Below are 13,878 nucleotides of genomic sequence, written 5' to 3'. Positions count from 1 at the left end.
CTATTTATTTGAATACTATTAATTTATATTTAGTATAGTTCCATGAGGAAATCTGGTGGAATGTCAGAAACTGGACCATAATAAACCATGTCGCCAAATAAACAGGTTTGTGCTCTCAACCTTCTAACACACCTTTTTTGAGTATTAGATTTGCAAATTTAGGTCATGCATACAAAGCAATTTCAAAAACAGTAGGTATCAGCAGGTAGAAAAAGACTAAAAATGCAGTAACACTGCCCCAAGGATCTCAAACCCCTTTCCTAACCCTTAAAACACAGCCCAGAGAAGAGTGCACACAGTATAGAGAACCCATCTCTCAACAACCAGCTCCAGGTTAAAGGGAACAGTTCTTTCACACCACACAGCAAATAACACTCAAGCTTGAGAATAAGAACAAAAGTGATACTGAAATCAAAAAAGATGGTAGGTCAAAAACGAAAGTCAGAGGTTTAGACTTTACACAGCTTTATATGGGCTCGCATTTTAAGTTAGTAACTTGATTTCTGTTTAACATTTCACCTAAGGGACAGCCCCTCCAACAGCACAAAGAATCCAGCAATAATCTGGCTGTACTGATGGTCAGTCACTGAACCACCAGCCAAACTGCAGCTGGGTGTGCCTGGGTACCAGTCCAGCTCCCATTAACTTCACAGCCTCAACAGCTGGCAGGATCCCTGGGCAAACCAGAGCAGCTGCAAAACCTAGGTGCAGTGATGTGTCAAGGTATGCTCAAAACGACTACTGAATCCTCACAGTCAGAAACCTGAATGTTTAGAAAATGATTTTTTGGTCCTTTAAAACTGTAATTCAGGAAAATGAAACACACTCATCAGTCTTGAAAAGTATCATGTCCTCAAAAACCTTTTTAAACCATCTACTGAAAACAATGATCACAGAGAAGCAACATATTTGTTATTATTCACTTCTCCTTTGTAAATAATCAGACCGAAAATAGCAAGTTAAACCTCCCCGGCTACTGAGCACAGAGAGCCCACAATAATCTTGGGAATATTATTTCTCAGTGTAAGCAAAAAAAAAAGTGTAAACAAACAGAAAACTGCACAAAGAAGCTAGGAAATCTATTGTTGTGCACTTGACTACATTGAAAATGTGTTACATTCATATATTGAGCTTCTTTAGCACTTCATCAACACTGAAGAACACTGAATGATTTATTGACCACATGAATTTTTTTCTGTCACATCCATGCACCAAAGCTGTATTGTCTGGCAGGAAAATCACATTTAACTGGCCTGCAGAAATAGAAAACCAAGTTTTCACCGGCCAATCCTCACTGATAAGTCACAATTAACTGCTAATTAACTGCACAGAAGAGGGCAAAGAAGGAAGCATCAGAAATGAGATTCCTGTGGTGAGGTCCTTCGTATGACTCAGTCTGACCAAAAGAACTTACATCTGGACAAAATTAATACTCATGCTGGAGATTGTTTGAACTCTGAGATAGTGGCCAAAGTGGCTTGGACACAGCTCTGTGTATGTGTGTACACAGACACACGACTCACTCAGGCTGCCAACCCAATCTTCTGTAGGGAGAGCCACCAAGCCATAGGAAGGACTGTGTTAGAGCTGCACTTGGGACTCCAACCACAGGCAGAGTGAAAGCATGTAACATGATTAAGTGGAAGGTGCATTTGTGGAAACAAAAAAGGAAAAAAAAAAGAGGACATTTGATCACTGAGAGCACATTAAACAGTGAAGAGAACTGAGCTTTCAGATGTAAAACACATGGCTAAGGTTTGTAATTTACAATACAAGAGTCTAAAAATTTAAAGAATCTCCATATAGCAACCAGGTTAAGCATGTGATTTCCAACATGAAAATTTATCCTGTTGCTATTTTTCTTTAGAGCACTGATTCTGTTAAATCTTGTTTCCCCTCCTTGACTCAGAATTGCCAAGACCACGTACATCAAGTGAGAGAAAGAAGGTTCTTAAAAAAGCTTTCCACCAGTTGCATAAATATTCTCTCACTGATTTTAAAATTTGCTGGTTGACACCATCTAGCACTCCAATTAAATGCTAAATGTAAAAGACTCTCTTCGATATCAGTGGAATAAAGCCAGAACAATGTAACATTACTGCAAAACTGGCATGGTTTCATAGTAACTCTATATAGCTTTCTAAATCCAAACTTTAGGTTTGCAACCAGCAAAAGACTTACTGTTAAAGTGCTGGAACACATTTGTCGCTTCCCATAAAAGTGTGCAAAGGAAGGACATATGTGACACGTGCTCGGATTTCTTGTTTCCTTACCCTTTCTTCAAAATATTCTTGCAAAATATGCCACCACCAGCATGATGCCAAGTGCCTCAAGGGTCACATTGGGCTTGCTTCAATGATTATATCATGGTGGCGTTGACACACAGCCATGTCCAAACAGCTGCTAAAGAGATGACAGGATACCATCTGTCAGGAAAAGCCATGCCCAGCTGCTGTCTAAGCTGAAGATTACTTTGCTGACATGATGCAGATGGCATGAAAGGCTTCATTACCAGGTTAGTTAACCAAGTGAAGAAATCCAGTGTTACAACAGCAAAAACCTTTCTCTAGCTATGACAAAGCTTCAAGTAAGTGTTGTGCACACCAGGACACAGCAGAAGGCACTGCAACCCCCAGACAGAAGATAACAGTTAGTAAGATACCAAAAGATCTGACAGCCTCAGTTCTAAGGCTGCTAACACTCTCTGCCAGGACAACTTGTTTTTATAAAAAAACCATGGCTGTGCACTAAGTTTATCCTCCTCCAAGGCTCCCCTGTGATGCAGAGGCTTATCACAGAGCTCCAAGCAGGGACACCTCTACAACCGGCCCATGGTGCAAACTTAATTCTACAAGAGAAGAGAACTCACCCAAAATGCATGAGAGAACATTTCTATAGGTAGCTTTGTCACCCAGGTGAGAAAGGAAAAGGTTTTGTTTTCTGGTACTTCACCAGAAGTACCAGAAAACTTCACTTTCTTACTATTGAATTGAAATTAATTTTTTTCATTGCTTTGCACCTCCAAAGCCTTCAAAGAGCATACCTGCTGATATCAACAAGCCCCACTGCTCTTCTTTATGCAGCTTCCAAGGAAAAGAAATGTTTGCTGTAAGCAAAATGATGCTAAAGTTCCCCTTTGAATATGTTTATAGCTTTATATTACTCTGATCTGGTTTTCTTTGTGATTCACGTTGCATATCTGCTGATTGGAATAATTACACAGATTTCACTGTTGTAATGTGAAAAGTATGAAAGGAATTTTCCATCTAAAAGGTTTAGCAATCCACATACTTTCAGTAAGATTTGTCCTGTCAGGTCATGATTGCTTCTGAGTGCCCCACCCTCTAGTATTTTTAGAAAAAAAAAAAGGTAATTTCAAAATATGGGGATACAGTACACTGTGCTTCACAAAAATGTATGGTCCTGTAGTCTCAGCCAAAATTTACAAAATTAAAAAGATTAAGTCATGGCAAATGCAGAAAAGGAACTTTGTTTTTATTATGTACTTAGTTTACAATTACCAAACACAGTAATTCCATTTAAGGTTGCAAACTGAGGATGCAGAACTCATAAAGAGCAAAACATGGATGAGTAATATAATCTCTCCATGCTTTTTCATTTCTTAAGGAAGAGTTTTTAAATTACAAAGGATATAGGGACAGTATCAAAATGGTTGCTTTGTAATTGGTAATTTTCTAGAAGTCTTTCTCTAAAAAATATAGTAGGACTATATGAAATACTAAGTAAATAAACTGCAAACTGTTCCCTCTCTTCCAATATATGCTGCACTGCTTTAAACAAGTTGTGCATGAGTATACAAGAACTCACTTAGTAAGTGATCAGCAAACTGAAATTTAGAACTGAATTCCCTTTAGATAGTTATATATAGCATAAGTGCATCATTCTTAGGATGAAAGTAAATAATGGAAATGAAGTCTTGATTATGCACTCTCTGTGGACTGCAGTGACCCAGACTTTGCATTACTGAATCCCTGTTGAAATAGCTCTAAGTTCAGGCATACACAATAATAAATGATGTTCTTGTTGTGCCTTACATGCCTATGGTTACCATAATACAAGTGAAATTTTTAAGTGTCTTTATTCTCATAATGTATCTGTGACATGGCATCAATGCTGACCTGCTGATGGGAAATCACAGACAGAAAACAAGGTACTTGCTCAAAGCTTGTCAGGCAGAAGGAAGGTGAACTTCCATCTGCAGGAGGCACCCCAGCTGCTTGGTCAGCATTCTGCCAAAACAGATCTAGGCAAAATTGGCAGAAATGTAATTTTGTTTGGCTGAGTATTAAAACCTTGATCAGGGTATGTAACACTTTCAAAAAAGCAGTGGGGGTGCTGTATCCTGCTCACGCCTAAATGAGTGTCTAAAGTAGTACCTTGGACTTGGACAATCAAGAAAACTTCTCTATCCTTCAGTTAACCTATTGGATCACATGCCTTGCAAAGCTTTTGATACTTTCTTCTTGAAAAACACTATTAAAATATTATACTAAATATCAGTAGCAATATTATTAGCTAAATACTATTAATGTTGCTACCATACAAGTTTTTGAGTCAGTAGAACAGGTCTAAATATCTTACAAACAACCACTGTGTTGAAATTCTTTACATACCTTTCTTGTGTAGGCTGACTAAATCCCTTTAAGTGTAAGTGTAATGGTTTTGTACACCCTTCTTTATAGAAAATCAAAAATGTTAATCTGCTTGCAGGAAAGTACATTTTATCATTTCCAAACCATTTTTTTTCCTTTTGAATGTAATTATAAAATCATAAAACATGTAATAATAAAATCATAAAACATATAATAATCTTTCCACTCGGTTTTACATAAAAGCTAGAACTACTGCTTCATTCACAGACTAAAAACATACTGCTTGTACTGCTAGTCTCAGTGAAAACTCTCCTTTGTTCCTTTCCTTTCCTTTCCTTTCCTTTCCTTTCCTTCCCTTTCCTTTCCTTTCCTTTCCTTTCCTTTCCTTTCCTTTCCTTTCCTTTCCTTTCCTTTCCTTTCCTTCCTTCCTTCCTTGCCCTTCCCTTCCCTCCCTTCCCTGCCCTTCCCTTCCCTTCCCTCCCTTCCCTTCCCTTCCCTTCCCTTCCCTTCCCTTCCCTTCCCTTCCCTTCCCTTCCCTCCCGTCCCTTCCCTTCCCTTCCCTTCCCTTCCCTTCCTTCCCTTCCCTTCCCTTCCCTTCCCTTCCCTTCCCTTCCCTTCCTTCCCTTCCCTTCCCTTCCCTTCCCTTCCCTTCCCTTTTTTTTTTTTTGTTTTTTTTTGTTTTTCTTTTTTTGTTGGTTTTTTTTTTTTGTTTGTTTTGGTTTTTTTTGTTTCCCCTGCATTTTACAAAGAAGCAGCAGCTCCAAGAACAACTTTCTGGCAGGGTGCTGTACATGATAACTTGGAAAGTCATCTCTGACTCTAATCCAAACCAGCAGGCTGTGAACAAAACCATAGTCTCTGAAGTGCAGCAACGTTTCTCCCCACCTCCCCAGTCTACTGAGACACTGTGCCATCAAAGATTTTATTGCCTCAGCAGGTGGTAACCTCATAGCTACCTACAATTTCAAGTCAAACGAGGCATTGTTATTTAAAGGAACAATTTTTTTGTTAAATGGTATGAAAAGTGAACACTTACAAAGCTAAATAAAGTAATTTAGACAGCAAAGGAGCTGGTGTGGCACACCTGCAGTCACAGGTATGCTTTAGAAAGATTTCACCTTATAGCTAGAGAACAGAACAGTTATGCCCACAAATGCTGAAGACATTTGATTCAACCCTGCTGTAATGAAAACAATCATGAATCCTAAAGGCCACTGCTGCCTTCCAGTGAATCAGTTTCAAATACCTGCACAACCACGTGATCAGTGTTATGTCCTTACATGCCTGCTGTACCACCTCCTCACACATTCTGCATTACTGCCAAGTAATTTTCCTTTCCAAGACATTATGTCCATACCTTAAATTCTGTGTTGATAGAGTTTTGTATATACCTGTATGCTTATAAGTCAGGAAGACAGAAATCATCACTCATCCTATCCCTAAGAGTACAGTATGCAGTATATCACTATATTATGATGTTTATGCTGCTTTTAAAAGCATCAACCCACCTGGAAGTACAAGGCCTTTAACCTGCTGCATTTCTGGTGCAAAAATAATTTCTGACATAATCTAGAAATCTTTAACTACTGATGTGAAAAACTTGAGTTTTTCTGGAGCACAGCAGAGGACTGAGATACCAAAAAAATGATGGTGCTTTATAGAGCTTGAACACTCTCAATATAGAAGCCTCTGGAATACAAACTCTCCCATTTACTCATCATGGGTAACTTCATTCTGGCACCAACATGTAGTGATGATATTTTCTAAAAAATCCTTTCTTCAGGATTTTTTCTCCTGAGAAGCCTCAGGAACAAATGTAAACAATGACTACCTGCTGCTGTGGAATGCAACAGGTAGATCTGTGATTGGTCTCATGTGGTTGTTTCTAATTAATGGCCAATCGCAGTCCAGCTGTCCAGACTGTCTCGGTCAGTCACAAGCCTTTGTTATCTTCCTTCTTTTTCTATTCTTAGCTAGCCTTCTGATGAAATCCTTCATTCTATTCTTTAGTACAGTTTTAATAAATTATACATCATAAAATAATAAATCAAGCCTTCTCAAACATGGAGTCAACAATCTCATATCTTCCCTCATCCTGGGACCCCTGCGAACACCATCACACCTACACTCATAATTGCAAGGCTTCAGAGCTTCCCTACATTTCAGTACTTTTTAGCAGTACATTCAATTCTGAGTTCCAGGGATTCACCCAGGACCATCACAACGTTACCAGAACTGTGGCTTCTGTTTCAAACAGTGTATAAATGCATTCCTCCTAAGGTCCTAATATTTAATCATGGAAATATTATTTTCCAGCTGGAATCTCACCAGAAAGCAGATAATGCATACATTCAGCACATCAAATATTCATCTTTCCTTGTGGGAATAGTTGATAAGAAATGCTAACAGGCAAGAGGGTTTGTCATATGTGTGAGGTAAGGGTGACCTTCACAAATGTGATTAATCAAAAAATGCAGTCAGAGCTTACACTGGGGATACCTCCCCTTTGTGCAGATCCAGCACTGCTTTTAACTCACTAATGTTTTAACCACATGCAGCACTTACCTTACACCTCTACTAGCTAAAGCCACATAATTATTATTAGTTCCCTGTGCCCTTTCTTTTTCTTTTTCAACACACTGAATCACATCAACCCAACATGATAAACACATCTAGCTTCCAGTTCTGCTGTGCTTACCTCAGGTGTGGCAGCAGGGACAGCTCACTACAAGCAAAACATTCATGTTGAACCCCAAATAAAAAGCAAACAAACCCTAACTACAAACTGCCAAAGATCAAGTTCTGACCTCAGCCCAAAGCTCTCAAATCCTTCCCATCCTTCCTTTCTACTGCTGCTCTCAATGAGGAATGGGGGCTCACCTTGGCTCATTCTTTCAAAACCAGTTTCATCAGTTGCTTATTCACTCCTCTGCATCCTGTGTGGATATCAGTAACTCAAACCAATCTTGCCCTAAAAAGTTGTAATTTTTCAGTTTAACATATGGATGCAATAACACTTTCACACAAATATATTCTGTATCTACGTGGGTTAGGCTGGCTTAATGCCTCTTGTGGTACTGCAGCATTTCTCTTCAAATCTTGGCAGATCTAAGCTAGGCTAGTTCAACCTCCTCTTGGCAGGGGAGGTCATTTGGGCACTATTTGCATGTGCAAAGTCAAATACAGCCAGCTGCTAAATACCAGCCACATTTCTATGGCCTTTCAAGACAACTTCACTGAACCAAACAATTATTTTTTTTTGTTGCACATTCATATGTTTGATGCAAATGTATAGTATAGTTTCACAAATTGTTGAATAATAAAAGTATCTATAACTATTGCTGACTTTTTTTTTTGTAAAAGTGAAATGCTTTGAAATACCACCAAAATGCCACTCCAGCTATCACATTATTCCCATTAATTAATTCCACATTAGGGAGGAACAGGGATAAATAACACAAAATTAACCTATTTTTCTTTGCACTTTCCAGATGGAAAATGAGATCCATCCACTTAATTCATGGTAGACCTTACAGAAGACCATATTCACTATGTAACAAAATGAGGCTGCTTGTTTATCCGTTTGCAGGATACTAATACATAGTTCTAGGATCCAAAATCTGATAATGTTACTCATTTTATGAAGGACTGAAGAATCCATGGGAATTAATGAATTTCAGAAAAAGCCAGGGTGCAAAATTTCTATTTCTTCCTTTATATGCTGTACTCTCTTCCTCTCCTGCCCTTTGTCACTTCATTTTTATTCACTCCCAAAGCCCTATGGCTCCATCCTCACCAGCCTCTGCTTCTTCCTTTCCCTCAGGGTGCTGCTGTCTGCTGCCTTTGCTGAATGTGCCCAGAGAGCTCCCAGGTCACTCTGCCTTGTTTCCAGTGCTGAAGGTAGACTGGCACACTTTTACAAATGCATCTGTGGCACTTCAATACTAAAGTTCATTTAATATTGATGACCAAAGGCACTCCAGAAGCAGCAAGCAGCAACTAAAGGTGAGCACACGCTTGAAATCACAAAGAGTACTCTAACACACAAAAGCAAGGTAAAAAACCCACAAAACCAAGAGAATTGCCATGACAAAACATATTGGCAGTAACAACAGAGTCACACATTTTGATTTACATTTTTCCTTTCTGGATGTATGGCTTATTCCAGTGGCTTGGGCTGTATTTTCTTTGAGCATACCATGCTATTCTGTTTAAATTTCTTACTCAGTCAAAGTTAGGGTAGGAACATGGGGCAGGCCTAGAAAGATTCCAGAAATCTTAATAGACATTTTCAGTGCAGGAGACTCTACTTAGCAAAGTATGATATAGGAGAGGAAAAAAAAAAGCTTGAAAAATTATGAAAGAGGAAACATGAATGAAAAATGTGGGAAATGCCAGGATTGTAACACTATGTACCACAACCCAAATGATGGCATCACTCAGAGATGGCAGCCATCCCAGAGCTGAATCAGGAAATATGCAATTTTGCAAAGGCATTTGAAAAGTGGATTTTGAAGCAAACTTTAGCCTATTAAAAATATGTCTTATTTTCACTGAAGCTGGTGGCAAAATATTGTATGATTTTATGGATCCCAGACAGTACATTTAGATTTGCTCATTTTTGTTTTGAGAAATGAAATCTGTACTGGAGACAAAATTTATGGCCACTACTACCATTCTGGAGGAAAGGGTTTATTTGTAAGTTTGGGTAGATGTTGAGCTCTAGACATTTCATTTTTTAATAAGCAGTCTGTAATTCCTAACATATTGTGGTGAAAAGACCATGAAAATGAGATAACCCTTATAGGGAACTATCGAGAATATATGAAATATGCAGAAATGTGTGAAATAAACCAGTAATGTCAAATATTAAGGTATTAAATGCTGATATATGGAAAATATATAATTCATTACCACCAAACACTGACAACTTTTCCCTCTAAACAACTACAGGAGAAATAAGTTTTCATTTAAAAAATGTTAAAGGTTGTGGATTACTGCAAATAACTTGACTAATTTATGTTTTAGAAAAGGCAAGGATTGCATGTTTTACTTATTACACCATAGACATGAAAGCTGAAGTAATGGACCAAATCAAAATGGAGAAGCAGAGTGGGTAAGGATCACAATGCTATCATACCATCCTGCTAAACTGAAGAAGGATCAAATACATGTAGACAGGTTCACAATGGGTTTTTTTGTGACAAATCTGTAATTTTCTGCAGACCATCACTCCCATTCTTCCAATACAACTTCTGTTTAAGTCTGCCCAATGGAGATTTTCTTTAGAAGCCCAACTACAAATTAAGTCAGTAGCTGCCTGTCTTGTCCTCCATGGATCTGGGGAACAACTGATAACCCCTGTGCATGTAAAGGTTTAGAAGACTCTTATCACGTTCCCTTCTCCCACACCATGAGTCTTCTTCTTTCCAGACTAAACAAACCCAGTTATTTCAAGATTTCCTTGCAGGTCGTATCTTTTATACCTCTTATCAGCCCTGCTGCTGTCCTCCAGACTCCCTTCACTTTGTCGGCAGCTTTGCTAAATGCAGTGACCAAAACTGCACTCATCAGTGCAAAGTAATTGTCTCCTGCTCCTGACATGGACATTTCCACAAATTTATCTGAAACATTTATGCTGCTCATTTCTTAGTCTGCAAGGTAGACTAAATCCAGTCTAACCCCAGTTCTCTGATGTTGCTGCACAATTTTCTTCCTTTTGTTATAAGACCATTTAATTTTCTCTCCTTAACTGCAGGCACAGATTTTGCAGTTCTCCTTGTTGAATTTAAATTTATTGATTTCAGACCACTTTTCAATTAAGTGAAATTATTTTCAGCTCTGACCTTATCCTCCAAAATCTTGAAATTCCTCTCAGCTTACTCGCATGTTCAAATGTGGAAATTCCATTCCATCATCCAAACTACTGCTGAAAAATGTGTAATAGAAATAGATTCCAGACAGACACTTTGTAATCACACTAGAGAAGTTTTTCCAGTTTGACAGCAAAACAGTGTTCTTAAATTATTTTCCACCCACTAAAAATACATTAAATTAACCTACACCTTAATTCCGTAGTTTAATGATCTTGAAATGTCAAGTCAAGTTGTAACAGATGCACTTTCTCACATAAAAGCAAATACTCTATCAAAGAAGGAATTTGGATCAGACTAAAATCTACTTTAGTCCTTATAAATCTACTTTGTTTAATGCAGTCTACATCTCTATCTTTCCAATGCATTTAAACTGAATTCTACAGCATTTTAGTCAATTTGGAAGCTTTTTGGCTCCCATATTATTGACTTGTCAGTACTTTTTTAAAGTATTTACTGCTGTTTACCTCTTTGCAAAGAGAAGCCTCATCTCTGCTGATCCACCATGCTCTAACCCACTTGGACATTATCATCCTTGAAGGGCTCTTGAAAAGAATCACTAATGCTGCACTTAGCAAGTCAGAGAAAGTCCCTATTATGTGAGTAACACTGAAGACACAAGTCTGTGGTGTTGAACAGTGATAACAGGGACCTGCCTTCCCCTGGTAGCACTTTCTCAACCAAATACTGAGGCCAGGTTAAGGATGGACATTTCCAGGATGTATGATTACCACTAAATGGTTTGGATGCAGATTCCCTGTTTTGAAGACAAAGGTAATTTTTAGTGGAGACCTAGGCTGGTTCATGCCCTGTGGCATCAGTACCCAGGAAAGCTCCTAGAAAGTTGTATTTGTTATTACAACCATAGCCTTGGAAATGAGGAACTTACACTTCCCTTAAATTTGCCTAGGCTAATCAGCCACACATTTGAAATTTTCTAGCTTGGATAAATATCCTTTAACTTGCTCTTCTTAAATTATGAACAGTACTTCTCTCTTCCTCCACACTAAGCTGGTAACCGCAATACGTTTGTTTACTCCCTTTTCAGTCAGCTACAGAATATATACATACATTGTACTTTTCACCTAAATTTCTTACTCATTTCAAGACCTGCAGGATAAAAAAAAAAAAGAAAAAACAAGTGCATTACTTGCACAATTCAAAATCAGGCTTACAGTATTATCTTGCACCTTTTACCTTACCTTCCGATATGAGGTCAGGCAGAATATGGAGGGAAAACCCCCCAAATATAATGTGCAACACCAGCAGGGAGGCTGCACTATGGATAAAATGTGATTTCTCCTCTGGGTTTCACCAGCAAGGGTCATCTCAGTGCCACTGTCACTTCAGTGGGAGAGGACTGAACAACCCCAAAAATCATACATGGTTTGTGATTTTTGTGGACATGAGTGATTGTAGAATTTAGCAGAAGAGGAAGGAAGCACTCAGAATGTTTTCAAAACACTTTTGTTAAGTTTTTTATTAACTCATTCAGCTTTACTTTGAAAGAAAACTAATGCTGCAAATTTCAGCACTCAGGAGATGCAAACTGCCTGAATAAAATCTAATTTGACCCCTGTGTTATTGTGAATTATAATAGCAAAAATTGTAACATTTCCATAATTATTTCAGCACATTTTTTCTTCGTACTCCAATTAGCTCCTTCTGTGCATTGAAGCAATTTTTTTTCCATCTTCATTCCTCAGTTCTAGGAAGCATCTGACCTCTCCTGAAAAGAATATTCCTAATTTCGACAGGTTTTTCAATGCTGCTCAAATTAGCATCTGAGTGTCTTTAGAAATCTTAACTAAATTACTACTATAACTTGTCTAGATATTTATAGATGGAAAATGGAAAGTTTTAAATGTTTGACACAACACAATCAACCAGAAATCTCAGCCCTGCTAAAAGCATTTTGTGACCATCTAAAAACACTAATTAATTGACTGTTCTAGAATTGTCAGTGAAAACCATGGAACAGGCAAGGAGAAGAGCCAAATTCCTCAGAAACACTGAACTGAAATGTTTCTCTTCCACTTTGCACCTTCTCAGACCTTCATAAATTCTAAAGATAAAGGCCTACAAAAAACTGGAATGGTAATTTCAAAACACAGGGTCACAAAGCAGCTGAGTTAAATTTAGGCTGGCTGTTTTCTAGTCTTTCAGTGACTGACTTGGTCCTTCAGTAATGTTCTTCACACGGCTGGGTTTTTTGAAGACTTTTGTAATGAGTCTGATTCTGACCCATGAGTTCTGTTTCCAGGCTGATGTGAAGGGAAGCTCTGTGAACAGCTGACCTGATAAATGGAGAGGCTCCACATTTCAAAAGTTCTTATGCTTTCTGATATTTGATAATGCAGTTTGTCAGTTTCTCACTTTTTATCCAACCTGGGATCCTATCAGAGAATGCAGACAGGCTCCCTCTGAGGAAAGAGACTCCACAGTTCTGTTCAGGTCATGGGAATCTTTCAACCGACTTTAAGAAACAGTGAATCAGATTTTAAAAAGGTGCCAAAAGTGAGATCTTCTCTGTATTTTTGAGGGCTTCAGACCACTGTTCAGACAAAAGGAAACATGCTAATGTTTACACTGAATTGTTGCATCGGGTTTAGTCTGCCAGGCTGACGTCTGTATGTTGGCAGGAGTTCTTGACCTCCTCATGCCTTGCAAGAGAGATTCCACAGCTCAGAGCTAAGGTAACTAAAATCTTTGAAGTAGGCTATAAACATGCATAGTGCACAAATAATCTGGTGGTTTTGTTTCTTGCTAGAGGAAATTTTCAGCGTATTTATAATGTCCTTTGATGCACACTGTAAATTTGCAAACAAGAGGCCACATGTCCTTTCGATGAAACTTCACCTATAAATATATGTAAAACAAGCTGCTGGAAGAGTTTGGAAGAGTTTGAAATAAATAAATAGAAATAGTTAACCCTACATCACAAAAATACAGCTTAGTTAGATTTTAAAGGCTCAACAGCTCTTGCTCCTGCAAGTTACAAAGGGTTGCTAAATAGCTCTTTTTAACTACTTATTTAAGCTAGGAACACCATGTCTGAACATGAGATTAAGATATACACAGCCTTATGTGCTGCAACTCTGTTTAAATAGGCCCTCACAAACCATGCGTATAAGAATTAAACAAACATAATTAGGAGTTACTTTTCTTTCCTCTGCACAAAATTTCACTCCATTCTAGAGCTGAATTCAAGCTAAGTTGTGGATGTGAATTATTCAGACAAGTCATTTTATCCTAAATAATAGAAAAGGAGTGGAAAGGAGTGCTTCAAGACTTCCTGTATTTGATTGAAGCAAATCTACAGAGGCAACTTATCTTGAAATGGTATTAATGGAAATGAGAAGTAGGTTTCATAAAATGGGCTATGTACTACA

General features: G+C 38.2%; 1 protein-coding gene across 3 annotated transcripts in view; it reads right to left on the bottom strand.

The window, feature by feature from the left end:
- The window catches only part of SEMA3C (semaphorin 3C), a 118,482-nt gene that overhangs the window by 74,286 nt on the left and 30,318 nt on the right, over nucleotides 1-13,878 (bottom strand). The gene's annotated exons all lie outside the window — the stretch shown is intronic.

The sequence above is a fragment of the Serinus canaria genome, chromosome 1A, assembly GCF_022539315.1.
Source record: "Serinus canaria isolate serCan28SL12 chromosome 1A, serCan2020, whole genome shotgun sequence".
Taxonomy (NCBI): domain Eukaryota; kingdom Metazoa; phylum Chordata; class Aves; order Passeriformes; family Fringillidae; genus Serinus; species Serinus canaria.
Note: the sequence above shows the minus strand (reverse complement) of the source record. Positions and strands in the feature narration are given on the sequence as shown.